The 27,572-nt window shown below is 39.0% G+C and overlaps 1 protein-coding gene across 2 annotated transcripts in view; it reads right to left on the bottom strand.

Moving 5' to 3' along the window:
* Window positions 1-27,572, bottom strand: part of TTC39B (tetratricopeptide repeat domain 39B) — a 137,743-nt gene that overhangs the window by 66,670 nt on the left and 43,501 nt on the right. The window contains exon 1 of one of the 2 annotated variants that reach the window (XM_053572222.1): window positions 15,245-15,392. The exons of the other annotated variant lie outside the window; for it this stretch is intronic. The gene's annotated coding sequence lies outside the window, so the exon portion shown is untranslated. Of the gene's footprint in view, window positions 1-15,244; window positions 15,393-27,572 lie in introns of those variants that run through there. 2 annotated transcript variants of the gene reach the window in all.

Raw genomic sequence — 27,572 nt, 5'->3', positions numbered from 1 at the left:
GCCGAGTAACAGCTTCCCTGAAACTGGGCACCGTGAGTCTGGGGAGATAAGACTCCAGACATCTCTTGCTGGTGGGATCTGCCTATAATCATCCCTTTGAGGACACAGGGAGTCACCGAGAGACTTCTGGACCCCAGGAGGAGGACAAAAACACTGGAAAACTGGCAAGTGGTTGTGTGTGTTTGATCGGTCTAATCCTGCTGGCAGTTGTAAGTATAGCAACAGCGAGACTGCAAACAGGAAAGGCCTTACCTGTGAACGGTTTGGGTGTTTTTGGACTCGGCACTCAGTTGAACTGCCTTGGGGAGAGCTTGAGCAGGAGTGTGGAGAACTTTGGGCATTGTCTAGGGCCCCAAACTGAGCCCCTGAGCTGGACACAGCTAACAGTGTTCAGCTATGGGCTGCAGTGAGCCATGGTGAGAGAACTGCCCTGGCAAGCTCTTCCCTCAGGGTCACAGAGCAAGGATCGGGTGGGAGCTAGTAACCTAGTGACTGAGCAGCCTAAAGGTGGGGACTGAGCCACCTTACAGCCTTAACCCTTAGGGGCAGAGTGAGATGGGTTTTGGCACACTGGGTAAGTCTATGGCCACTTCAGCAGTGATCTCAGCGACAAGAACTTTCAGGGGAAACCTTCTGCTTAGCCAAGTTTAGAAATTTAAATTGCCTTTTAAGAGGGCTGAAGAGAGATTTAGGGTCTCCACCCTGTGGGGTTTGAGAAATCAGCGGAGGCCTCCAGTCGTATCAGCATTCTGACTAACATCTCATACCCCAGAAGACCACCTGTGACCCAGACAATATTCAACAAGATATATATACTGCTTTGTTTTTGGTGTTTTTGTTTTTTGTTTATTTTATTGTTGTTGTTTTGTTTTTTAATTTCAACCTTTATCATACAGATTGTTTTCTTTTTTTCCTATCTTTTCTTTCTCCATTTTTCTAGTTTAAATACAATTTCCCATTGCTACCTTTTTCAATAATTAGAACTTCATTTTTGCTAGTGTTTCTACCCCTATAACTTGGTTTCTCACCCAATTTTATCCCATAAAGGTTTCTGTTTGCTTGTTTTGGTTTGATTTATAGCATTTCCGTCTTTCCTCTCTACTTGGTAGAGGTGGGGTACTGTGTCCGATCAGGTTAGCAAAGAGCTGCTGACCTCAAGGGAACCACCCAACTGGGCACCCGCAGAGGTTGGAGTTTTCTTAAGGTTGTGTCAAAGTACCCTACTGTACACCTATATTGTTCTGTCTCCCTCTTTCTGTGCCTCTCTTCTTTTTGTAAATATTCCCTTTTACACAACCCCTCTCCTTTCTCTATTTTCCTTTCTTTTCTTTCTTTCTATCTTTCTTTCTTTCCTTTTCATTCTTTTATCCCTTCTTGCTCTTCAACCTTTGCATCCTTCTGGTCCTGTATCAGAAGGACTCATCGAAACCTTAGTCCACAGGCACGGGAACTTAAAGAGCAAGAGGAAGTGAAAGGAAAATTAGGGCAAGGAAACAGATAAAAGAAATCACTCATGAGGAAGAATCAGCAGAAAACTCCAAGCAACATAAAGAACCAGTCCAGAGCAACCCCTCCAAGAGACCGTGAGGTAGCTACTGCAGAGGATTCTACCTATAAAGAAATGTTAGGAATGACAGGGAATTTAGAATACACATGATGAAAACAATGAAGGAAATGATGGAAGCAATGAAGGAAACTGCTAATAAAGTGGAAAATAATCAAAATGAAATCCAAAAACAGAATCAAATAAGAGATGAACAAAAAGAAGAATATAGAAAGCATATAGCGGAGCTGAAGAAACTGAAGCAGTCAATTAGGGAACTTAAAGATGCAATAGAAAGTATCAGCAACAGGTTAGACCATGCATAAGAAAGAATTTCGGAGGTAGAGGACAAAGTTCTTGAGATAACTCAGATAGTTAAAGAAGCAGAAAAGAAGAGAGAGAAAGCAGAACGTTCACTGTCAGAATTATGGGACTTTATGAAGCGTTCCAACATACGAGTTATAGGAATCCCAGAAGGGGAAGAAGAATGCCTCAGAGGAATGGAAGCCATACTAGACAATATTATAAAAGAAAATTTCCCAAATATCACCAAAGATTCTGACACACAGCTTTCACAGGGATATTGGACACCAGGTCATCTCAACTCTAACCGAGCTTCTCCAAGACACATTGTGATGAACCTATCCAAAGTCAAGACAAAAGAAAAGATTCTACAAGCTGTCAGGAGTAAATGCCAGTTGACCTACAGGGGCAAATCCATCAGAGTGACCGCAGACTTCTCTAATGAAACTTTCCAAGCAAAAAGACAATGCTCATCTAATTTTAATCTACTTAAACAGAACAATTTCCAGCCCAGAATTCTATACCCTTCTAAGCTAAGCTTTAAAATTGACAGAGACATCAAATCATTTATGGATATACAAACATTGAGGAAATTCACCACAACAAGACCAGCTCTACAGGAAATACTTCAACCTGCTCTACACACTGACCATCACAATGGATCAGCAGCAAAGTAAGAACTCAGAAATTAAAGGAAAGAACCTAACTTCCACACTGATGCAAAAGATAAAACTCAGCAATAGACTCTCACAAATGAGATGAATAGAATACTACCATACTTATCAATTATCTCAATAAATGTTAATGGCTTGAATTCCCCACTGAAGAGACATAGATTGGCTAACTGGATTAAAAAACAAAAGCCATCCATATACTGTCTGCAAGAAACACACCTGGCTTCAAAAGACAAATTAAAACTCCAAGTCAAGGGTTGGAAGACAATTTTTCAGGCAAATGGAATTCAGAAGAAAAGAGGAGTTGCAATCTTATTTTCAGATACATGTGGATTTAAAGCAACTAAGGTCAAAAAAGACAAAGATGGTCACTTTATATTGGTCAAGGGAAAAATACAACAAGAAGACGTTTCACTTCTAAATATTTATGCACCCAATTTAAATGCTCCCAGATTCTTGAAACAGACCTTACTCAGTCTGAGCAATATGATATCCGATAATACCATCATAACAGGGGACTTTAACACTCCTCTTACAGAGCTGGACAGATCCTCTAAACAGAAATTAAACAAAGATATAAGAGACTTAAATGAGACCCTAGAACAACTGTGCTTTTTAGATGCATATAGAATACTCCATCCCAAAGATGAAGAATATACATTCTTCTTATCACCCCATGGAACATTCTCCAAAATTGATCATATCCTGGGACACAAAACAAACCTCAACAGAATCAAACTAATTGAAATTTTACCTTGTATCTTCTCAGACCATAAGGCACTAAAGGTGGAACTCAACTCTAACAAAAACATCCGACCTCAGACGAAGGCATGGAAATTAAACAACCTTCTATTGAATGACAGATGGGTGCAGGAAGAAATAAAACAGGAAATCATTAACTTCCTGGAGCATAACAACAATGAAGACACAAGCTACCAAAACCTGTGGGATACTGCAAAAGCAGTTTTGAGAAGAAAATTTATCACTTGAGATGCCTACACTCGAAAAACAGAAAGAGAGCACATAAACAAACTCACAGGCCATCTTGGGGAATTGGAAAAAGAAGAACAAGCTAAGCCTAAACCCAGTAGAAGAAAGAAATATCGAAATTCAAATCAGAGATCAATGAAATTGAAAACAAAAGAATCATTCAGAAAATTAATGAAACAAGGAGTTGGTTTTTTGAAAAAATAAATAAAATAGATAAACCATTGGCCAGACTAACGAGAAATAGAAAAGTAAAATTTCTAGTAACCTCAATCAGAAATGATAAAGGGGAAATAACAACTGATCCCATAGAGATACAAGAGATCATCTCTGAAAACTACCAGAAACTCTATGCCCAGAAATTTGACAAAGTGAAGGAAATGGATCAATATTTGGAATCACACCCTCTCCCTAGACTTACCCAGGAAGAAATAGAGCTCCTGAACAGACCAATTTCAAGCACTGAGATTAAAGAAACAATAAAAAAGCTTCCAACCAAAAAATGCCCTGGTCCAGATGGCTTCACACCAGAATTCTATCAAACCTTCAAGGAAGAGCCTATTCCTTCCTGTACGTCAGAAATTATTCCAAAAAACTGAGGAGGAAGGAATCTTCCCCAACACATTCTATGAAGGAAACATCACCCTGATACCAAAACCAGGAAAAGACCCAACCAAAAAGGAGAATTTCAGACCAATTTCACTCATGAATATAATGCAAAAATTCTCAACAAAATTCTAGCCAATAGATTGCAGCTTATCATCAAAAAAGTCATACATCATGATCAAGTAGGTTTCATTCCAGGGATGCAAGGCTGGTTTAACATGCGCAAGTCCATAAACGTTATCCACCGTATTAACAGAGGCAAAAATAAAGATCATATGATCCTCTCAATAGATGCAGAAAAAGCATTCTATAAAATCCAGCATCCTTTTCTGATTAGAACACTGAAGAGTATAGGCATAGGTGTCACATTTCTAAAACTGATTGAAGCTATCTATGACAAACCCACAGCTAATATTTTACTGAATGGAGTAAAACTGAAAGCTTTTCCTCTTAGAACTGGAACCAGACAAGGTTGTCCTCTGTCACCTTTACTATTCAACATAGTGTTGGAAGTTCTAACCAATACAATTAGGCAAGACAAAGAAATAAGGGAATCCAAATGGGAGCAGAGGAGGTCAAATTCTCCCTCTTTGCTGATGACATGATCTTATACTTAGAGAATCCCAAAGACTCAACCACAAGACTCCTACAAGTCATCAAAAAATACGGTAATATTTCAGAATATAAAATCAATGTCCACAAGTCAGTAGCCTTTGTATATGCCAATAACAGTCAAGATGAGAAGCTAATTAAGGACACAACTCCCTTCACCATAGTTTCAAAGAAAATGAAATACCTAGGAATATATCTAACGAAGGAAGTGAAAGACCTCTATAAAGAAAATTATGAAATCCTCAGAAAGGAAATAGCAGAGGATATTAACAAATGGAAGAACATACCATGCTCATGGATGGGAAGAATCAACATTGTTAAAATGTCTATACTTCCCAAAGCAATCTACCTATTCAATGCCATTCCTATTAAAATACCAACATCGGACTTTTAAGATATGGAAAAAATGATTCTTCATTTTGTATGGAACCAGAAAAAAACCTATATAGCTAAGGCAGTTCTTAGTAATAAAAATAAAGCTGGGGGCATCACCATACCAGATTTTAGGCTGTACTACAATGCCATAGTGGTCAAGACAGGATGGTACTGGCACAAAAATAGGGATATAGACACTTGGAATTGAATAGAAAACCAGGAAATGAAACTAACATCTTACAACCACCTAATCTTTGATAAACCAAACAAGAACATACCTTGGGGGAAAGACTCCCTATTCAATAAATGGTGTTGGAAGAACTGGATATCCACATGTAAAAGACTGAAACTGGACCCACACCTTTCCCCACTCACAAAAATTGATTCAAGATGGATAAAGGACTTAAATTTAAGGCATGAAACAATAAAAATCCTCCAAGAAAGCATAAGAAAAACACTGGAAGACATTGGCCTGGGGAAAGACTTCATGAAGAAGACTGCCATGGCAATTGCAACAACAACAAAAATAAACAAATGGGACTTCATTAAACTGAAAAGCTTCTGTACAGCTAAGGAGACAACAACCAAAGCAAATAGACAACCTACACAATGGAAAAGGATATTTGCATATTTTGAATCAGACAAAGCTTGATAACTAGGATCTATAGAGAACTCAAATTAATCCACATGAAAAAAGCCAACAATCCCATATATCAATGGGCACGAGACATGAACAGAACCTTCTCTAAAGAAGACAGATGAATGGCTAACAAACATATGAAAAAATGTTCATCATCCCTATCTAGTAGAGAAATGCAAATAAAAACCACCCTGAGATACCATCTAACCCCAGTGAGAATGGCCCACATCACAAAATCTCAAAACTGCAGATGCTGGCGTGGATGTGGAGAGAAGGGAACACTTTTACACTGCTGGTGGGACTGCAAACTAGTACAACCTTTCTGGAAGGAAGTCTGGAGAAACCTCAAAGCACTCAAGCTAGACCTCCCATTTGATCCTGCGATCCCATTACTGGGCATCTACCCAAAAGGAAAAAAATCCCTTTATCATGAGGACACTTGTACTAGACTGTTTATTGCAGCTCAATTTACAATCACCAAAATGTGGAAACAGCCTAAATGCCCACCAACCCAGGAATGGATTAACAAGCTGTGGTATATGTATACCATGGAATACTATTCAGCCATTAAAAAAAATGGAGACTTTACATCCTTCGTATTAACCTGGATGGACGTGGAAGACATTATTCTTAGTAAAGCATCACAGGAATGGAGAAGCATGAATCCTATGTACTGAAATTTGATATGAGGACAATTAATGACAATTAAGGTCATGGTGGGGGTGGGGAGAAGGCAAGAGCAGAGAGAGAAAGAAGGAGGGAGGGGTGGGAAAAGGAAGAGCAGAGAGGGAAAGAGGGGTGGGGGGTGGGGCCTTGGTGTGTGCCCACCTTTTGGGGGCAAGACAGGATTGCAAGAGGGACTTTACCTAACAAACGCAATCAGTGTAACCTGGCTTATTATACCCTCAATGAATCCCCAACAATAAAAAAATAAATAAATAAATAGAAAAAAAACAAAAAAAGAATGTGCTAGTTGACTGAATAAATGAACAAAGGAGCAAATGAAGTAACACCACTCTCCTCTGGTCAGATCAGCCACACCTGGCCTACCAAATGTTCTGGACATACTGTTTTAAGAAAACCAACACGCCAGGCGCAGTGGCTCAGACCTGTAATCCTAGCACACTGGGAGGCCGAGGCAGATGGACTGCTTGAGCTTAGGAGTTCGAGACCAGCCTGAGCAAGAGTGAGACCCCATCTCTACTAAAAATAGAAAAAACTAGCCAGGCATAGTGGTGCATGGCTGTAGTCCCAGCTACGCAGGAGGCTGAGGCAAGAGGATCTCCAAGAGTTTGAGGTTGCTGTGAGCTACAGCACCACAGCACTTTACCCAGAGTGACTCTGTCTCAAAAAAAAAAAAAAAAAAGAATAAGAAAAAGAAAGAAAGCAAGCTACCAGTGGGAAATGCAACCAAAAGGACTAGCAGGGAAAGAAAGCCTGTTCAACAGAAGGAAGAGTTCAAGCAAGTGGAGTTTAAGATAGACAAGTTAGAAGAAAGCAAAGAAAGGAAAAGTTCCCTTATTCACAAGGAAGACCATGATTCCTCTTTCTAGACCACCCTCTCTGGAGTAAAATCCTACTCTCAAATGACTCAGAAAAAAATACATAATAATATGTATATAGAGAGAATAATAAAATAACTATGGCAAAATTTTAACACCAGATTAAGGGTATTTCAGAGTTCTCTATTATCTTGCACTTTTTCTGTAAGTTTGAAATTATCACAAACTAAGATTCTTTTTAAGATAGCTTAGTGTCAAGATGATTCTGTAACAAAGAGCAGAAACAGGGATCAAACGCAAGCGACCACTGAATCTCCTATGGACCAACCAGCACCAGTGGAGAAGGCCAAGCTCCCAGGCTCATGGGCACACCAACAGTACGGCAATCACACATGCTTTGGTGGCACAGACAGCAAGGAAAGAAGCCAATGCAAACACAACAGGATAAGCCCCTCAACCAGGGAGCAGTACCCAGACCACAGCTATCCCTGCACCACTTCCCGCTGTACCCAATGTGATCTTGGAAGGAGGAGAGGGAGGAGAAACCTTTGAGAAGCGAGAGATATAGGCCTGATGCAGAGTATAAATTTTTACTTAACTTATTCACAGACATTTACAGATTAAATGATTAATGATTAATTAATGAATTAGCAGATTCATGCCATTTACCACTCCCACACTTTCAAAAAAACCTGAGTCACTCCAAAAGAGACTGTTTGGAACAGATGATGTAATCCTTAATTGAAAACTTAATGTGTATTTCTGTACTCAATGGGGTTGAGAGTTCCAAAACAAAATGAGAACAGGTGAAAAGACTAAAAGTTCATTTTCGTATAAAATATTATATAAAGTGTGATTCAGATCCTCCTCTTTGAGAAAATGGAAGGCAGGGCTTGTAAGTCTCTTTTTAAAAAAAGGAATTACCCTCAATAGAAGCTACTGCTCATAGGCACAGCAAATTACTGACCAGGCTGGAAGCCAAAACTGGAGTCTATATCTTTTCAAATTCTTTCTTTAGGCAAAACAAATCATATTCCTTCACATTATTTAAAACAAACAACGGAGCTAGGCGCAGTGGCTCACACCTGTAATCTTGGCACTCTGGTAGGTCATGCCGGGTAGATTGCTTGAGCTCAGGAGTTCAAGACCAGCCTGAGCAAGAGCAGGACCCTATCTCTACCAAAAAGAAAAAAACTAACTCGACATAGTGGTGCACACCTGTAGTCCCAGCTACTCCAGAGGCTGAGGCAAGAGGATTGCTCAAGCCCAAGAGTTTGAGGTTGCTGTGAGCTATGATACTCACAGATAACTTATTCACAGACATTTACAGATTAAATGATTACCCAGGGTGACATTCTACCCAGGGTGACAATAAGACTCTGTCTCAAAAAAATAAATAAAAAATTAAACAAACAATGGAATGTTTGATTGGCAAGAGATAGGCCTGGCTCCTGTTTCATTTTGTAGTTTTCTTTGCAGATTTTTTAAAATTAAAAACAACAACAAAAACTTTGGGAGGCCAACACAAGAGGATAGTTTAGGGCCAAGAGTTTGAGACCAGTCTGAGTAAGATAGCAAGACCCTGTCTCTACAAAAAATAGAAAAATTAACTGAGCATGGTGATGCTCACCTGTCGTCCCAGCTACTCTGGAGGCTGAGGCAGGAGGATCAGTTGAGCCCAGGAGTTTGAGGCTGCAGTGAACCATGATGATGCCACTGCACTCCAGCCCAAGCAATAAAGCAAGACCCTGTCTCAAAAAAACAAACAAACAAAAAAAATCCTTTCTCTGTTAAAGGGCTCTTTTAGTTCTAACAGAAAACTTACCTAATTTATTAATTATACTTTCTCACCGCATGACTGTACTGTGAGGAGTAAGCATGCTGGGACATGAGATGAAACACTGAGTTCATGACCCAGGTGTGCCAGCCACTTATGAGCAGTATAACTCCCTGACCTCTCTAGGCCTCTGTGTCCTCATCCACAAATGCAGAGGCAAGATAACCATGCCTACCCCGTCTATCACGTGGGGATGATATAAGGAAGAAATGTGTTGTTTTATAAAATCACTTTTTAAACTGAATATAAGGGGATGTAAGCGGTGCTGATGTCATTAGAAGAGTTAAGTGACAGGAGCCAAGAACTTCCTATTAGACAGACCATTAAATTCCTGCTACTCAGCAGTTCTGCCTAATGTTTCCTGCAGTGACAGGGCAGAGGCCATTTAGGCAGGATTTGTCATTTTCATTAAGTCCCTCCAAGTGGGAATGCTGATGTTTTCAGGACACAGAGCAAATGCAGGTTTTCAGTGTGACACTGAATGGGAGGAAGGTGTTATCATTTCTTTTAAAACATCACAACTCGAAACAAAAAGCACTAAGAAAAAAAATTTGTATTAACAATGCTGAAAACAAGTTTTCCTTTCATTTGTCTCATGATCCATGGGAGGAAGGGGAAAAAAAAAAAACATAACGCTGGCTTCTAATTTATTTCTCTTTAACTTCGTAAATTGAAGATCGCCACTCACAGTAGTATGATTATTGGCCTACATTTCAGTTGTGGTGAGTATCTTATAAGCATCCTAAGGACAGCAGCTTTCTTAGCCCAGAGTCATTCAATGAAGGTTTGATGAATCAATAACATTTTTATTGATTCTGGTAGCACCCTTGCACCAAATACAGTCTTGCTGATTGGCATTTTATGTCACATATGTAGATCACGGAAAATACCCATGAATATTCTATCACAGAGACTTTCACTCAATATAAGCAGCTTTCAGGAAATTCAAGGGCTTTCCCCATAAACATCTATTAGCAGAAAAGACAAACAGAAAAGAAGGAGAAGCATATAAATACTCAAGTAATTAAATCCCTGAGTTTAATTTTCTTTAGCTCTTCAATATGTGGCTGTTTACATAGTTGACGTGCTATATTTATTCAGCCTGTGGTATTAAGCAGGCACACAAAATGGTTTTGCTATACAAGGATGCCATTACCTTAAAACAAAATAAGAAAAAAATTAAGGTAAAATTGAGGGGCCGTGGCAAATAAATACTATTATCTATATTGGGTCCTGGTTTGCTGCATCATGAAAAGGTTCAAATTCTGCCTCAACCACTAAAAAAATAAGAACTACCCCAAACCACAAGAGAAATTCAAGGTTTGGTCCCATACTTCCCTGCTTTCTAAAATACAGTCACCTTTAATGACCTGAATTAAGACATTCTATACCACACTAAAAATGATCACCAAAGAAATCCATTTTAACCACTTGAATGGCTCACTGAACACTTTCCACACCTGTAGACTGATAAAATATCAAAAGAAAAGTAAACTAGGCATGAAATTCACATCAAATTCATGTTCTATTTGGTCTTCCTCAATTATGCACCTAAGTCTCTCTAAGTCAGGGAAGGTGAAAAAAAAAACAGCACTATTAAGTTATTTCTTAATTGATTAAGTCACCAAAGAGACCCAAGATTTAGGTTAATGTCTTGATGTTAGTTTGGAGAAGGATCTCTGATAATCACAGGCCTGTCCTATCCAGAATGTTTATCGTGCCTTCAGTGAGGACACAGTAAATATTCTTACGATATGTGTGGATGATACAGTCACAGGATAGACAGTTGATACGTGGGTCAGAATTAAAGTTTTGAAATCTATAAAAATCAAGAAACACAAAATCTGCATGGACAGAAATAAATGAAGCCCTCCAGCAACACTGACAAGCCAAGCAAGCTGGAACTTGCACAAGTGAACCAGAGAGGATGCTATCGATTGTGTTTCTTGGAAGTGAAGTAATGGACCATAACACAGTCTATCTCAAAACTTTCGTAGTGACCTATATACAATGGACACCAAAGTCAAGATTCAAATAATCTTAAAAAGGGCAAAACCATCCCTTAGTATCTGTGGGGATTGGTTCAAGTATCTCTGAGGTTACCAAAATCCATGGATGTTTAAGTGTCTTAGATAAAATGGCACAGTATTTGCATATAATCCACATACATCCTACCATATACTTTAAATCATCTCTAGATTACTTATAATATCTAACACAATGTAAATGCCACATAAATTGTTCTTATACTGTACTGTTTATTATGTGTGTTATTTTTAATTGTTGTATTGTTATTTTTATTGTTTTTTCCAAATATTTTCGATCCAAGGTTAATTGAATTTTCAGATATACTACCCTTGAATATAGAGGGCCAATTATCATTCTAGAAGAACCTCAGAAAGAAAGACCAAAACTTTCTAAGTACAAGTTGAGAAGACCTACCTTAGCAAAAGTTCAGATATAACTCTCTGGGTTTTAGTTGATAAGTTTAATGTGTGTAACATAGGTAACATAGGGGGTAGGGGAAAAGGGACTAATAACTTGGCAATTGTGGTAGATTATAGATGGCCATAAATTGTCTCTCTTCCTGTCAAGAAGTGGGGTCTCTGCCCCCCACCTTGAATTAGGATGGTCTTTTGACCACTTGACCAATAAAATACTGTGCTAGTTTGAGGGCCCACGTCTTAAACACTGGCAGCTTATACTTCCTGTCACTTGGAACACTAAAGCTTGGAACCATGCTACCATGCTATGAGGAAGCTCAATCAGCCACATGGAGAAGAACAAAGCCCCAGCCAACATTTCTAGGTTAGTTCCTAGCTGACATGCAACACTAACTGGCCAGCTGAGTAAATAAGCCATCATAGAAAAGGATCCTCCAAGCTCCTACAGAGCCACCTCAGATCATCTCAAGAGGACAGAGATAAGCCATCCCCTCTGAGACCTCCCAAAATTGCAGATTCATAAGCGAATAAATGATCATTGTTGGTTTTAAGCCTCCTAAAGTCTGTGGTGATCAGTTACTCGGCTATTGATAAAGCATTAGTAGAAGTCCACTGAGCCATGAGATGAAATTACTCATTTGCCCTAGACATTATTCCAGGTATCGAGATGGTGATAGCCAAACTGGACATTATTCTGGGTATAGGCTGGTTTGCTCTCAGCAAATAATGTCCAGTTTGGCTATCACCATCCAGAAACTATGAGAAGTCAAATGCAAAGACATCAGAATGGTCTAGAATATGCCACATAAGGAAAAAGTAACAGAATTGAGCATGTTTAGCCTGGAAATGTAGAGATGCACCAAGGAGGTCAGGAGAACATGTTACATATTAGAAAGACTATTTTGTAAAAATAGAACAATTTTATGGTAAGATAAGGGGATGACAGGCTGCAGAGAGGCAAATCTTATCTTGGTTAAGGAAGAACATGCTAATAGTCTTTCAGAAATGAAATGGATGTATCGCCTTGGGAATCAAGGGAGATCTTCTACTACCCTGTTTCCCTGAAAATAAGACATCCTCCAAAAATAAGACCTACTTACAGGAAAGATAAGACGTCCCCTGAAAATAAGACCTAGCGCATCTTTGGGAGCACACCTTAAAATAAGACACTGTCTTATTTTCGGGGAAACAGGGTAGACTATCTCTACTAAAAAGTTACTCTCCATCCTCATCAATTCTCAAATCTGCAAGCATTCCAACTCATCACTGGGGAGACAAGTCCCATGTGCAACTCTTACCATTCCAGCTCTCCAGAGAATTACTAATTTTGACAGGCAGTATTCTGAACCTAAAATTCAAAAAACTGTTAATCTTTCCCATTAGCATACCTTTTCTAGGATGTACATTTTCCATGTTCCTGAACTGCCACTGAGGCATAATCTGCCCATGTATGCAGTCCTGCCCTTTCTAAAATAAGCCAGCGACGTAGGTGTAAATATGGCATTAACAAGGGGAAAGCAAGTACAAAAAGTTAGGAAGATCTCTGGGCCTGAGGCCAAAAACACCTAAGCAATTTTTCATATGTCATAATGTATGATATCCAGTAGAACTTGGGCTTTACAAAAAGGGAGGGGGAGGGGAAAAAAGGAGGGGCCTCCCACAATCAACCTGTGACTAAGGAATATAACCGCTTTGAGGAGCATAGATGCACCAACTTTCAGCATGATGGAGTTACCTACCATCAGCTCTCTGAATGACCCTGGGCAACTGATGTAACCTTTGTACGCTTCATTCTCCTCATCCATAAAATGGAAGTGACGTGGGGGTTGATGGAGATTTTTCTTTAAAAAAACAGATTTACCATAGCTGCTGGGCCTAGCACAGAAGCCATTCAAAAAAGAATCTAGTTAATTTCTTCTCCACTAAACATAGAAAAATGATGACAGAAGATATTAACATAACCAATTTCCCTTCCTTTCCCACTAGACTATGAGCTCCTCTAAAGCAGGGACCATTTCTTACTCACTGATCTAAATCCAGCACTTAAAATAGTACTGATCACATGCCTATGGAACTAATTAAATTATTTCCAACATCTCTTTCTGGTTCAAGCATTCTAGGGATCTCTGGCTTTAGATCTAGAGCAGAATTAGTTGCAAATATGTCCCATAGATGTTTGGCCACAATATGTATATGTCTTATAACTTCTATAGCTGAAAATTTACCACAATTATAAACAATTAGGTAATTAGTTTTTGAACGCCTCCCTTACCTGCTAAAAATATCTTTTCTATGACGGCAGATAGAATATTTTGTTTTTGGTATCCCCAGATACCCAAAGCCTGGCAAGAGCTTTATAACAAATGTAAGCATTTGTTGAATGAATGAATGAACAAATGAATGAATGAAATGAATAAATGAATATAAGTTCTTTGCAAGTCTAAGTAAGGCATAATTTCCTAATTTTAGCAATCCTTCCTAATTAAATTCAAAGCTGCTACATGTAGGTGTGACAAAATGTTTAAAAATAAAAACAGCAGATGTTTGATCTCTGGGTGGTGGAAAAATTTTCTCTCTTAAAATCCTTGATTTATTTTACGCTACAGGAAGTCAACCAAAATACTGGCACCCAAAAAGCTCACATAATATGTCAGCCTAAGTCAAATATATTCTCTATCTATAAAGATGACTGTTACCAGTTGGTGTTTAAAAGTATTTTGACTACTGATCTCTGAACATATCAACTTTTAAAAATCACGTTAGGTAATGTGATTTTTAGATAAAGGAATGAGATGAGTAACCAAATTAGATGAATCAGTTCACTAAAATAATAAGACTTTTCTTCAACAAAGACAAATCAAGGGAAAAAAAGACAAATCAAGAACATATGGGGGTTATAGTAGGAAACAGATATAATCTCTAGCTTCATAAAGTGTTCAAAATTCATTCACTAACAATTTAGGGAGGATACAGTTCTAGCCTTCAGTGAAATTTCAAAGGGGGAAAGTGGAACATGATGACTAAGGACAGATGTTTAGACTTCAGGGTCTGCGTCACAGAAAAAAAAAAAAAAGGCAATGTTTCAAATGCACAATTTAAAAAGGTGGTCATGCAAAGGTCATTTTTTTGGTAGCTCGCATTGACTGGAATCTGCCTCAAAGGGACCACAAAAGCCAACACAGCAAGGTCAGAAGTGAGGGTCTATGATGATCAGCACACACTATTTCTGAGGACAAGCCACTTTACTAATTTTTAAGGTTCTAATTACCCTAACAAAACAAAACCCTACAGTGAAGCCAGCAGAGGAGATGAGACAAACATAGAAAATACAAAGTGAACCAGCAGCGTCCTGCCATTGTTCTGCTGCAGAAGACTCTACCCCAACAGACGCACACCTTGCAGCAGTGATAAACCAGCCATGGCATCCCAGAAAGTCCAGATCCTCTGCAGCAGCCAGCAAGACACACTGTTTTCTTCCATTTCAGTACTCAGGAAGTTAAAAAAAAGGGGTGGGGGAGAGGTTAGAGGGGAAGCCCTAGCAGCTTGACACGAAGCCTCTGATGAAAACAATGTCATCTAACAAAAACTACAGAGCTCCAGTGAAATTTAACTCTGGTTTAAAAAAATTTACATAGCTTTCCTTAAATTAAATCCTCACAGACTTAAAGAGAACACTGTAATCATACACCCAGGAACTGCTGAACAAATACAACATACTCACAGATTTCGAGCAGCTGTAACTTTGAAGGAATGAATACAGTTTCACTAGGAAGATGTCTTTCCTTCTCTTCCACCAGATTTTTTAAAAAGCCCACAAAAAGAAGAGACAATCCTCAATTTAAAAGCCTACAAAACCCTCAATTTCTGTTTGATTCCTTGGTCTCTAATGAGACTCTCAATTACCAGGCACAAGCTAAGTGGCTGCCGAGGCTGCTGACGGAATCCCAGAGCTTCCCAGGGCAGAATTTAAGACATGTCAGTTAAAGTGGCAGCTACGCTCACTGCTGGAGCGGATGCTTTGGCAGGAAGGGATGCTGGGAGATTTCTTTCCCCCAATCTCTGCTGCAGCCTAATTCTAATCCATCACTGTTTAATTATCCTAGAGAAACAGGCTAGAAAAATACAAATGGCCTGGATTTATAAAAACTACAGCATGTGTTCATGATTTTTCATCTCATCCAGGGATTCAACTCCTATCTAATAAATGTCAATTGAGGAATAAAATGAATCTCCTCTTTTTTTTTTTTAAGAAAAATGTAGGAAACTCTCAGGTTAGACTTAGGTTTTATGTCCCATGGACTTCTTAAAACACTAAATAAGAGAAAATTAATTTCTCTGAAGTTTTTAGAGTAGTGCACAAAAGTTAAACACACAGATGACACAACAGTCACACCAATATAGTTGGAAAAATACGTTTTTAATTAATATTTGGTAAACAATTTAATGTGGTTTTGACGATTTAAAAAAATATGCTTAGGAAAACACTAATTAAAAAAAAAGTATGCTTAGGAAACACTAATTCAACGATCCTAAGAGAACGTAATTTAAAGTTCAGTTGTACTTTTTTGGTTTAAATAGATAAAAGAGCTCTCATGGGCATGGAATGGTCAATGACTTGACAGATTTCTTGTCTTGCCTTAAGTGCTCTTGCACATTTTTATTATGAGGCTCACTATTTTTTCAGATTATAAAAGTCATGCCGGTAATATATTCTGGTATCTCTAAATTATAAAATAATAAAGTCCTTGGAAAGAATAGAAAAACGAAGAAGAAAATTAAAACCTGCCACAATCTCATAACGCAGAGATAATAAATATCTTGCAATAATTTACTTCTAGTCTTCATCTTCCATATATATTATATATATGTGTACATAAATACATATATAGATACATATCACACATGAAAGGGACATGACAACCAAGGAAATAAGACAACTAAACGTATTTTTTCTTCAATACTTTTGTATCATTTTACATTACCCTTTCACACAGAATTGAATATTTACCCAAAAATGTGGACTACTATTAACCACCAATATTTCTAAAAGTGCTCAAAGAATTAGCATATGTAATGATAGTCGATACCAGCCATGTACCTACTAAGTGCTCACTTATGGAATGAGCAGAGCACACACGGTCCCTACTCTGCTAGAGCTCTCAGACCAGTGGAGAAGCTAGATATTAACCAGTGACAGACAGCTGTCATAGCTACTGAACTACAAAAAAGAACTACAGGGTCCACAGAAACACAGAAGAAACTGGGTCTTATGATGGTCAGGGGTTCCCAAGGAAGGAAAAGAGAACAGCAAACCTGACTGCAAAATTATCAATACTGTTTATCTCACACCTTCATTTTTCCATCAATATAAGTGTCCCGTATCTAAAATTTATTCTTTTTTCTATATCAGAAGAAATTTTAACTCCAGCTTCCAACTAATTTTTGTGAACAATGTATAATATGCAAGAGAATAATTGATCAGATTTGTGTAAATCTCATGCATTTAATCAATAGAATGTAATTCTTACTAAATTACAAAAGGTACACCACCTACATAATTGCAGATATCCCTGAGATGGCCAGTTACCACAGATTTTTAAGCAATCTCCAATCATAAATTAACTGAGACATGCTCAGCATCTCATAAAGGATAAACATACTCCTTTCACTATGCTGGAAGAGATATGAGACCTTGACATGAATTTTTTACATGATCTTCCTAAAGCAATCTAAGAATGATAAAAAGTCCGAATAATTTATATAGATAGTCTGCCCTAAAGGAAGGTGAGCACAACTCCCCAAACTCCCTAAGTAGAGGTTGCACATAGAGACATCCTTCCAAAGACTCTAATGTGCAAAGGGTCTGGGGAACACCAGGAACATTACAGCAGAAAAACCTGACAAACACTACCCAGCCAGGCAATCAAGGGCAACATCAACAGTGATAAATTATCTTGAAGGTAGACTTTTTTTTAAAGATAGGGTTCTACTCTGTTAGCCTAGGTTGGAATGCAGTAGTGTGACCACAGCTCACTGCAGCCTAGAACTCCTGGGCTCAAGTGACACATGGTACTCCTGCCTCAGCCTCCCAAGTAGCTAGGACTATAGGCACATGCCACCACATCTGACTAATTTAATCAAAATTTTTGTGGAGATGTCGCCCAGACTGGTCTTGAATTCCTGGCCTCAAGGACCCTCACACCTGAGCCCCACAAAGAGCTGGGATTACAGGCATGAGACAACACACCCAACCAACCATAGTATGTATTCTTGACAGAGTATGATGAAAATGACACTTTGCTTCTCTGGTATTCTTCCCAAAAGGGTGTATATAACCCCAGTCTAACCATGAGGAAAAAAGACCAGAAAATTCCAATAGGAGGGCATTCTACGCAATACCTATCCAATTCTCTTCAAATCTATCCAGGTCATCAAAAACAAGGAAAGTTTAGAATTGTCAGGCACAAGGGGGCTAAGGAGATCTGACAGCTAAATATCCACTGGAATGCAGAATGAGATCCTGGAACAGGAAAAGGCTGTCAGGTTAAAGACTAAGGAGATCTGACCAAAGTATGGGCTTTAGTCAGTGATATGTCTCAACACTGATTCATTAACTGTAACATACCATACCAGGGTAAGATGTTAACAATAGAGGAATCTGAGTGTAGTGTATGTGGGAACTCTTTCTGTAAACTAAAACTATTCTAAGAAAAAATTAAGTCTTTACTTTTCTTTCCTAAAGTGAAAGTAACTTTGCTTCTGGTGATTATTAATGAATATATTCCCTAAAAATTTTGTCAATATCAAAATGTATAGACTTTGAAAATTGTAAAAACCCTGTAATTCGGGCGGCGCCTATGGCTCAGTGAGTGGGGCGCCAGCCCCATATGCCGAGGGTGGTGGGTTCAAACCCAGCCCCGGCCAAACTGCAACAACAAAAAAAATAGCCGGGTGTTGTGGCGGGCGCCTGTAGTCCCAGCTACTTGGGAGGCTGAGGCAAGAGAATCGCGTAAGCCCAAGAGTTAGAGGTTGCTGTGAGCCGTGTGACGTCATGGCACTCTACCCAAGGGCGGTACAGTGAGACTCTGTCTCTACAAAAAAAAAAAAATATATATATATATAAACTCTGTAATGCCACCACACTGAAATAACCAGTCCCAAACATGCCGTGTGTGTGTGTCTTTGTGCAGATTTCATGCACACACGTATACAGAGGCACACACATATGCCTGCTGCTCCACCACGCATTCTAATTTATAGCTGTAGTAGATGGAACAATAGCACCCAGAGATAAGCAGGTCTTCATCCCCACAAACTATGAACGGGACCTTACATGACCAAAGAGACTTCACAGACGTTAAGGATCCTAAACTGCATAGATTATCTTGGACTATTTGGGAATTGAAAAGACAATCACAAGTTTCCTTACAAGAGGAAGTTAGGGAGATCTTTGATGCAAAAGATAAAAGGTAATATGACCGTGGAAGTATGGAGTGATTTGAACAAATACAGGGAAAAGATACCAGGGATGCTGTTCACTTTGGGCCTTTTCTTTCCATTCACTATATATCATTGACTCTGTAATACAAAATTTTTCATCATAGAATATCTCTGAGACCAAGATGTATCTTAAAATTGACCACAACTTTGATTGCCCTAGAACGAAGTTAAGTTCTTAGGGATATGACCTGCATTTGCTTCTGCCAGTTACCTAAGGACACCATCCTGATCTATTTAAAATAATCTGCCTTAAGTTGTCGAGACATCACTGGTAGAGTGTATTCAGACCCCAAATCAAGCTTATCACATTCTTAAGAATGTCAAAAAGTTAAACATGGGTTTACTGTACAACCCATCAATTCCACTTCTAAATATGTCTGACTAAGAACTTAAAACACATGGTCAAACACTGCACACAATTGTTTATAGCAACATAATTCATAATAGCCAAAAAAAATAAATAAATGCAACCCAAATGTCCATCAAGTGATAAACAAAATGCAAAATATCCGTGCAAGTGAATATTTTTCAGCCACAAAAATGAAGACATTCTCCAACTTACGATTGTTCAATTTATGATCTTTCAACCTTATAATGAGTTTATAAGAGTATTAAATGCATTTTCAACTATTAGGCTTTTCTAGAGACAGGATTTCTTTTTTTTTTTTGTAGAGACAGAGTCTCACTTTATGGCCCTCCGTAGAGTGCCGTGGCCTCACACAGCTCACAGCAACCTCCAACTCCTGGGCTTAAGCGATTCTCTTGCCTCAGCCTCCCGAGTAGCTGGGACTACAGGCGCCCGCCCCAACACCCGGCTATTTTTTGGTTGCAGTTTGGCCGGGGCCAGGTTTGAACCTGCCACCCTCGGTATATGGGGCCAGCGCCTTACCGACTGAGCCACAGGTGCCGCCCTGAGACAGGATTTCTTATTTATTTCTTTCTTTCTTTTTGAGACAGAGTCTTACTTTGTTGCCCTCAGTAGAGTATCATGGCATCATAGCTCACATCAACCTCAAACTCTTGGGCTCAAGAGATCCTCCAACCTCAGCCTCCCTAGTAGCTGGGACTATAGGTGCCCACCACAACACCTGGCTATTTTTAGAGACTGGGTCTTGCTCAAGCTGATCTGAACTCCTGAGCTTAAGCAATCCACCCACCTCAACCTCCAGAGTGCTGGGATTACAGGCATAAGCCACCGCACCCAGCCAGAGAGCCAGGGTCTCATTATGTTATCCAGGCTAGAGTACAGTGGCTATTCACAGGCCCAATCATGGCACAGTGCAGCCTCCAACTCCTAGGTTCAAGTGATTCTCCCACCTCCGCCTACTGCAGGCACCACCTGCCAAGCTAGACATGTGACATGTTTGATTACAATTAGTTTAACAGGGACATGACCCCATCTTAAATGGAGGAGCATCTGTACCAACACCTGCTATAAGATGGATGAACCTCAAAAGCCAGACACTAAAGAATACGTAGTGGATGATTCCATTTATATGAAATGTCTAGGAAGACAAATCTACTAGAGACAGAAATTACATTAGTGGCTGCCTCCAGCTGAGGGTGGGAATGGGAAGTGACTGGAAAGAGGCACAGATTTCCTTTTCGGGTGATAAAAACGTTTTAAAATTGTGGTGATAGTTGCATAATTCCATAAATATACAAAATGCATTCAATTGTATACTTAAAATAAGGATATTTACAGGATATAAATTAATATTGCAATATAGCAGTCTTTATTTACTTTTTTTCTATTGTTGGGGATTCACTGAGGGTACAAGAAACCAGGTTACACTGATCGCATTTGTTAGGTAAAGTCCCTCTTGCAATTGTGTCTTGCCCCCAAGAGATGTGTCACACACCAAGACCCCGCCCCATCCCACCTTCCCTCTCTGCTGTCTTTAAAAAATTATCGGGGTAGAGAACCTCATGAGAGGTTTTCTTCCCCTCCCCACCTAGTACCAAGGTTAAAATATACATGTTTCCTTTGCTGTGCCTTCCTGCAAGACAGTTTTATCTTTCCTTTCCCTTACATAAGATCTCCTGCAAAATTTCCCATTGTGCTTTTTCCTTCTTTTTTATTTTATTTTTTTTTTTTTTTTGAGACAGAGTCTCACTATGTTACCCTCAGTAGAGTGACATGGCATCACACTTCACAGCAACCTCAAACTCTTGGGCTCAAGTGATTCTCTTGCCCCAGCCTCCGAAGTAACTGGGACTACAGTTGCCCATCACAACACCCAGACTATTTTTTGTCGCAGTTGTCATTGTTGTTTAGCTGGCCCAGGCCAGGTTCAAACCCGCCAGCCTCGCTGAATGTAGCTGGTGTCATAACCACCGGGCTATGGGTACCAAGCCTGCTTTTTCTTTCCTAAGGTAATATAACAGTATCGATGGCATCTTGGATCCAATAAAATAACTGTCAACTTGGTTAAGAAAGGAAAAGATTAAGGTAGGAAAAACAGGCCCCCTCCAGACCTCAGCAATTTTATAATACCTAGAGGGAGAAATTGGGGCCAAAAATGCCATAGAGAAGAATGAAAACAACTCTAACTTTATTTATAATCTAACTACTATGAAGAAAAATACTAATTAGATCTTTTTCAACCATCATTCACCAACATTCACCCTTAATTAAAACAGACAAAACTATCATATCATCAATTGATCTAAACTAATGAGGGAGAAAAATGGCCCTGGAAGGCTTACCTCATACGAATCAGCAATTTTAAAGTTCAAAAGAGAAGGTGTAAAAAAGAAAAAGTCAGTGAGAAATGCTATGCTACAAAATATTTTTATTTCCATTGTAAGCCTCCAGTCACCTGGCTAAAAATGTCTCCCTCTATCACCTTCTACAGGTAAATACAAACTCACGGCATGTCTTGAACATAAACACATTTATCCCCACTACATTCATGCAACCTCAAGACTCCATTAAACACATAAGTATTTTAAGACAACACAATGGCTCACACCTGTAGTCATAGCACTTTGGGAGGCCAAGATGGGAGGATCACTTAAAGTCAGGAGTTCAAGACCAGCCTGAGCAAGAGCAAGACATTGCTACAAAAAACAGAAAAATTATCTGGGCCAGGTGGCATGCACCCATGGTTCTAACTACTCAGGAGGGTGAGGCAGGAGAACCACTTAAGCCTAGGAATTCAAGGTTAAGTTAGCTATGATGAGGCCACTGAACTCTAGCCTGGACAACACAGCAAGACAAAACAAAAATACATAAGGATTTCAATACAGGGATAAATTTCAAAATTTTAACAAGATGCTATGGAATATGAGAGACCATTGCTGACAATATATTAAACCTGCATCTGTGGTAACAGTCTTTATACATCAATTTGTTTCTCCTGACTTCTCTAATCTACCATGAAAACAAAATCTTGATTAACTAAGACCCTACCAGGCTTCTCAGTTAAATTTTTGTCCCATTACCTACTGTGGTTTTTATGAGAAATAGATTAGTCAAAAATACTACCAAGCGAGGATGATTCCAAGTGGTTAATCTATTCTCCCCACTTGATAAGGCCAGGAATCCTCCTTGACCCAACTTCCCTTGAACCCACAGCCCCATTGGTGTTCCATGCCCACTGCTCTGTGCTCTGGCCACTGTCCTCAGAGCTGTCCATCCAGCACGTCCCATCTCTGAGTCTCTGCACCAGCTCCACCAGCAGAAATCCCACCTATCCTTTAGAACCCAAAGCAAAAGCCAGCTGCCCCTACCTTCCAACCAGAAGAGAGCCCTCTTTTGGAACTCCCAAAACACGTTTACTCATGTGTCACAGGTAATTTACAAACAGACTTTTATTAAACCCACCATTATGTTGTCACAGATGGCAACTGGGCACAAACACTGAGAGAAAAGGATACTATCATCAGAGAACACAGAAACACAAACAGCATGGGAACTGTCAAACTAGAAAGCAAGGAACCACTGCACAGCTAATCTGTACATGATTTATGGGATATTTCTGTATATCATGAGATGGGTCTCATTTACAGTCCCTCCCTAAGAGGACCTATGCCAAGCAGGTCATAAAGTTCACAAACCATTTTAATTATTCTTTAAAAATGGTCAATGTGTCACTATTTTTAATCTCTAATTTTTCCCTCCACTTCTAAATGGCGGAGATTTCTGTATGATCTACCGGTCTGCAAAACTAACAATTTCCAAAAATATAATAATTAGTCAGTAAAAATAACAAAATTGTTACCACAAAGATCCAAAGGTAGGAAAATCTATGTTTGTGTTAGCAGATTCATTAGACAGAAAAGGAAAGTAGCTTTGTTCGTGGAAACAATTTAAGTTCTCCCTCAACTATTAGTATGAATCTATTCACTAGGAATTGGAGAGAAAATATTCTCTGGAAGAAATTAAACATCAGGTTGCCAAGAGGATCACATCTTGACATGGAGAGATTGAAGTACTGCTCTCTGCCCTAGAAACATAAAACCAAACTGTGTGGTTCAATCAGAGTAAAGAAAAAGAGCTTTACTGAGTTAATTTACAAAAGCATCACAAATTTAAGAGGAGATGAAATAAAAATATTGAAAAAATTTTGAAATCAGGGCAAAGGAAAAACTCAATAAAAATAATCGAATAAGACCAGATGCAGTGGCTCATGCCTGTAATCCTAGCATTTTGGAAGCCAACGGGGGAGGATCTCTTGAGCTAAAGGAGTTTAAGACCAGCCTGAGCAAGAGCAAGACCCCATCTCTACTAAAAATAGAAGGAGTTACCCAGATGTTGCAACAGAAGCCTATAGTCCAGGCTACTCAGGAGGCTGAAGCAGGAGTATCACTTGAATCCAGGAGTTTGAAGTTGCTGTGAGCTAAGCTGATGCTAGGACACTCTAGACTGGGCAACAAAGTAAGACTCTGTCTCAAAAAAAAAAAATTCTTTTTGTTTGAATAAATTTGTACAATTAACATGTATTTATTATCAGAAGAAAAGCCCTCACTATTTTTTAAAACATTGAATATTGGATTATTTCTGTAATATTTTTAACCTTAAAGAGGTTCAGTAATGCAGGAGACAGGCTTAAATACAGGAATACCATACCCTATGTTGAGGAAATATAGGGAACCATCGAGTGGGCTTTTTCTCTGAATGAAGTATATTCTACTCTTTTTTTGGAGACAGAGTCTCACTATGATGCCCTTGGTAGAGTGCCATGGCATCACAGCTCACAGCAACCTCCAACTCTTGGGCTTTTAAAACATTATTTTAAAATATTTTTAGCCATTGTGAAATTTCCTTAGTATATGTGACAAGTCTCTACCTTCTTAAATAGAATATATTAGATATAATTTAATATTTTCCCAATGTCTCAGACACAGCAATATGAAGATAATTTTCTCCATAGAGACTGTGAGCACCCAGCACATTTCCTCTCTCTCTCTCTCCTTTAACTCTCTTCCCCTCTCTCACTCTGCCTGTCTTTGAGCTGTGACATCAGTCTCTTCCTGCCTTTGGACTTGGACTCAGACTGGCATCACACTTCTGGTTGTCACTTCTGGTTCTCAAGTCTTCAATGGAGAACCAGAAGGGGGATTTCTTAGCCTCCATAATCAGCTGAGCCAATCCCTCACAGTAAATCTCCTCATATACAGACCTGTATCTCTCCAATTGGTTCTATTTTTCTAGAAAACTCAATTAATATTTTAAAACAGTGTTTTAAAAGTTAGTAGGATGTACTTCATTCACAGAGAAAGCCCACTTGAATGGTTCCCTTTATTTCCTCAACATAGGGTATGGTATTCCTGTATTTAAGTCTGTCTCTTGCATTACTAACCTCTTTAAGTTTAAAAATATTGCAGAAATAATATTTTTCCAGAAAGCCCAAAAAATAAATTCCAATTAAGAGACATTCCATAATGTGCCCAGCACCTGTAGTCCCAGCTACTCGGGAGGCTGAGGCATAGGGATCACTTTGAGCCCAAAAGTTTGAAGTTGCTGTGAGCTACAATGATGCCATGGCACTCAACCCAGGAGACAACGTGAGAGACTGTCTCAAAAAAGAAAGAAAGAAAAGGGAGGAGGAGAGGGAGGGAGAGAACTGACAGATAAAAGCAGCCACAATGAGGCTCAGGTGGCAATGAAGATAAAATGTTGGATCATTAGAAAGTGAGAAAGTAAAGAGAAAAACTGTAACATAGTTGACAGTAGAATAAAAAAAAAATCAATATACACAGGGCTGCCAGAATTCCCATTTTAAAAGTAAACAAAGCAATTTCTCTAGCAAAGGTAGGATGGACAAGTTGAAAAATCTAATATCCAACCTGAAGGGTTTAGTTAATTACATTCAAGATATTTGCTAAATTAGTAGATCATAGCTATTCTTGTCAGAGGAGGAAAAACTGAATAACTATGTGAGATGATGGATATGTTAATTTGTTCCACTATAATAATGATTTTACTATATTTACATATTTTATAACATCATGTCATATGCCTTAAATACACACGATAACACTTATTTTTTAAAAACAAAAAAATAATAAAAGTACATGAAGTGGTTTATGATAGTCATAAATCAAAAGCATCTCCATTACAGGAAACATTTCTGGAAGCTATTCTGAGAACCAGTCATGCTAATATGAAAGCATATAAAACAGTTGAACAAAAGAGTCAATTTTATGCAAACTCCGACATTATAGATCAAAGAAACAGAAGAGAAAGCTCAGAAACAGAGTGGTATTTTAATCAGCTTATTTGATAAAGGAGGTATCATACATAAATTATTTCCTTTGTGGACTTAGCAAATAGTCTTGGAACTGTGGGCTAGCAACTTTAGGACTGGTGTGAGATAGCAATCTAAATTAACTTCTGCTGGGTTAAATTCAGGGCTCGGTTTTCTTGGGGGTTTTCCTATGATTTGTTTTTTTAAAAACTAATAGGTATTAGAAACTGCTCACTGTGCTTTTTATACATCCCAAAGGTAAAGCCACTGTGAGCTCAGAGAAACACAAGCTTAATGCACACTGCGTAGGGGAACTGTCAGTCATGTCAGCCAGACCTGGTCTCCTCTGGGAGGCCTGCCTCGTTCCCAGAGTGTCTGGCATTCTAGCTCAATGGGAACAGCTGTCCCTCCACTGGGAGACTCCCTTCCCCGGCCTCACAGCCCAGTCCTTCACCACCTGGACTGCAGTCTCCCATTATGTCCAAGCTCAGTTCCTGCCAATACCCAGGATAGACCAACAGCCAGGGAGGAGCAGGGTTGAACAATCAGAAGGTTTCTAGATGGTGATAACTTGCTAACCTTAAACACAATTTTTTAAAAATCATATAAATAGAATGTCTTCCAAACGGCACCGTGTAAAAAGGGAAAGGGCAAAGATTTACTTTACAATGAAAAACCCTGGCAAACACCACCTCAAGCCAGGGGACGAGGTTCAACATCAACCGTGGTAAGTCACGGTGACATCACGAACCTTTGCTGTGATGTGACAAGAACGGTCCTTTACATCTGTGGTCTTATTCCCAAAAACACATGACCTCAGTCAGATCATGAGGAAAAAAATAAATTCCAATTAAAAGACATTCTATAAAATAACTGTCAAGGCCATGAAAAGCAAGGAAAGACTGAGAGACTGTCACAAGCACAAAAAGCCTCAGGAAACACAGCTACTAAATGTAAAGTGGTAACCTGGTTAAGATCCTAAGTCAGAAAAAAGACACTAGGCAAGAACTAAATAAATCCCAATAATGTATGGACCATACTTAATAATAATAATGTATGCATTTACATCATTAATTGTGACAAATGTACCCTGCCAACTGAAGAAATTAATGATAGGCCAAAAGAGATGTGGAGTGTACAGGAATTCTCTGCACTGCCTTCACAAAAATTCTATAATCTCAAACTGTTCCAAAGGAAAGAACATATGAACGTTCAGTAACATAAACACTATAACTATACAACAAAATAAAAATTTGTATTCCTAACTAAAGAAAAACAGTAGTCTGGGGACAATCACCTGTAGCAAATATAACAAAGTTAGGGTACCTATAATTTAAAGTACGTTAAGTACATAAAGAAAACGAGAAAAGTTATGCAGGCAAAAGAAGACTACAAGTCATACAAAAGGAAATGCAATGTGTTAAACAATGATAGCAAAGAAAAATATTAATACTAGAAGTTATTTAAATAGCAAAGCTTTTTTTCAAATAATACCCAGTGATGATAATGTTACAGTTAAACCACTTCACCTATATAGTATTTGTAGTGAGGTAAACTGATAAAACTCTTTTGGAAGTGCTGTAAACTGACTGTGTCCCCCCTTACCTTACTCGCACACTCACATGCTAAAGCTCTATCCCCCAATGTGATGATGTTTAAAGATGGGGCCAATTTCCTGAGAAGCTGGTGTGAGGGAGCAGCCCCACCTGCCCCAGGCTTCTCCTAGTAGGCCCCTGCCCTTTCCAGCATGCTGCATTTCTTGCACAGCTGGCCCCATTTTGAGGCCCCTGGGACATTGCCCTGAGGATGAAGATCCCTGAGCTGGAGTCTGGGAGACCTCAATTGCCTGCTATT

Source organism: Nycticebus coucang, chromosome 2 (genome assembly GCF_027406575.1).
Source record: "Nycticebus coucang isolate mNycCou1 chromosome 2, mNycCou1.pri, whole genome shotgun sequence".
NCBI lineage: Eukaryota > Metazoa > Chordata > Mammalia > Primates > Lorisidae > Nycticebus > Nycticebus coucang.
Note: the sequence above shows the minus strand (reverse complement) of the source record. Positions and strands in the feature narration are given on the sequence as shown.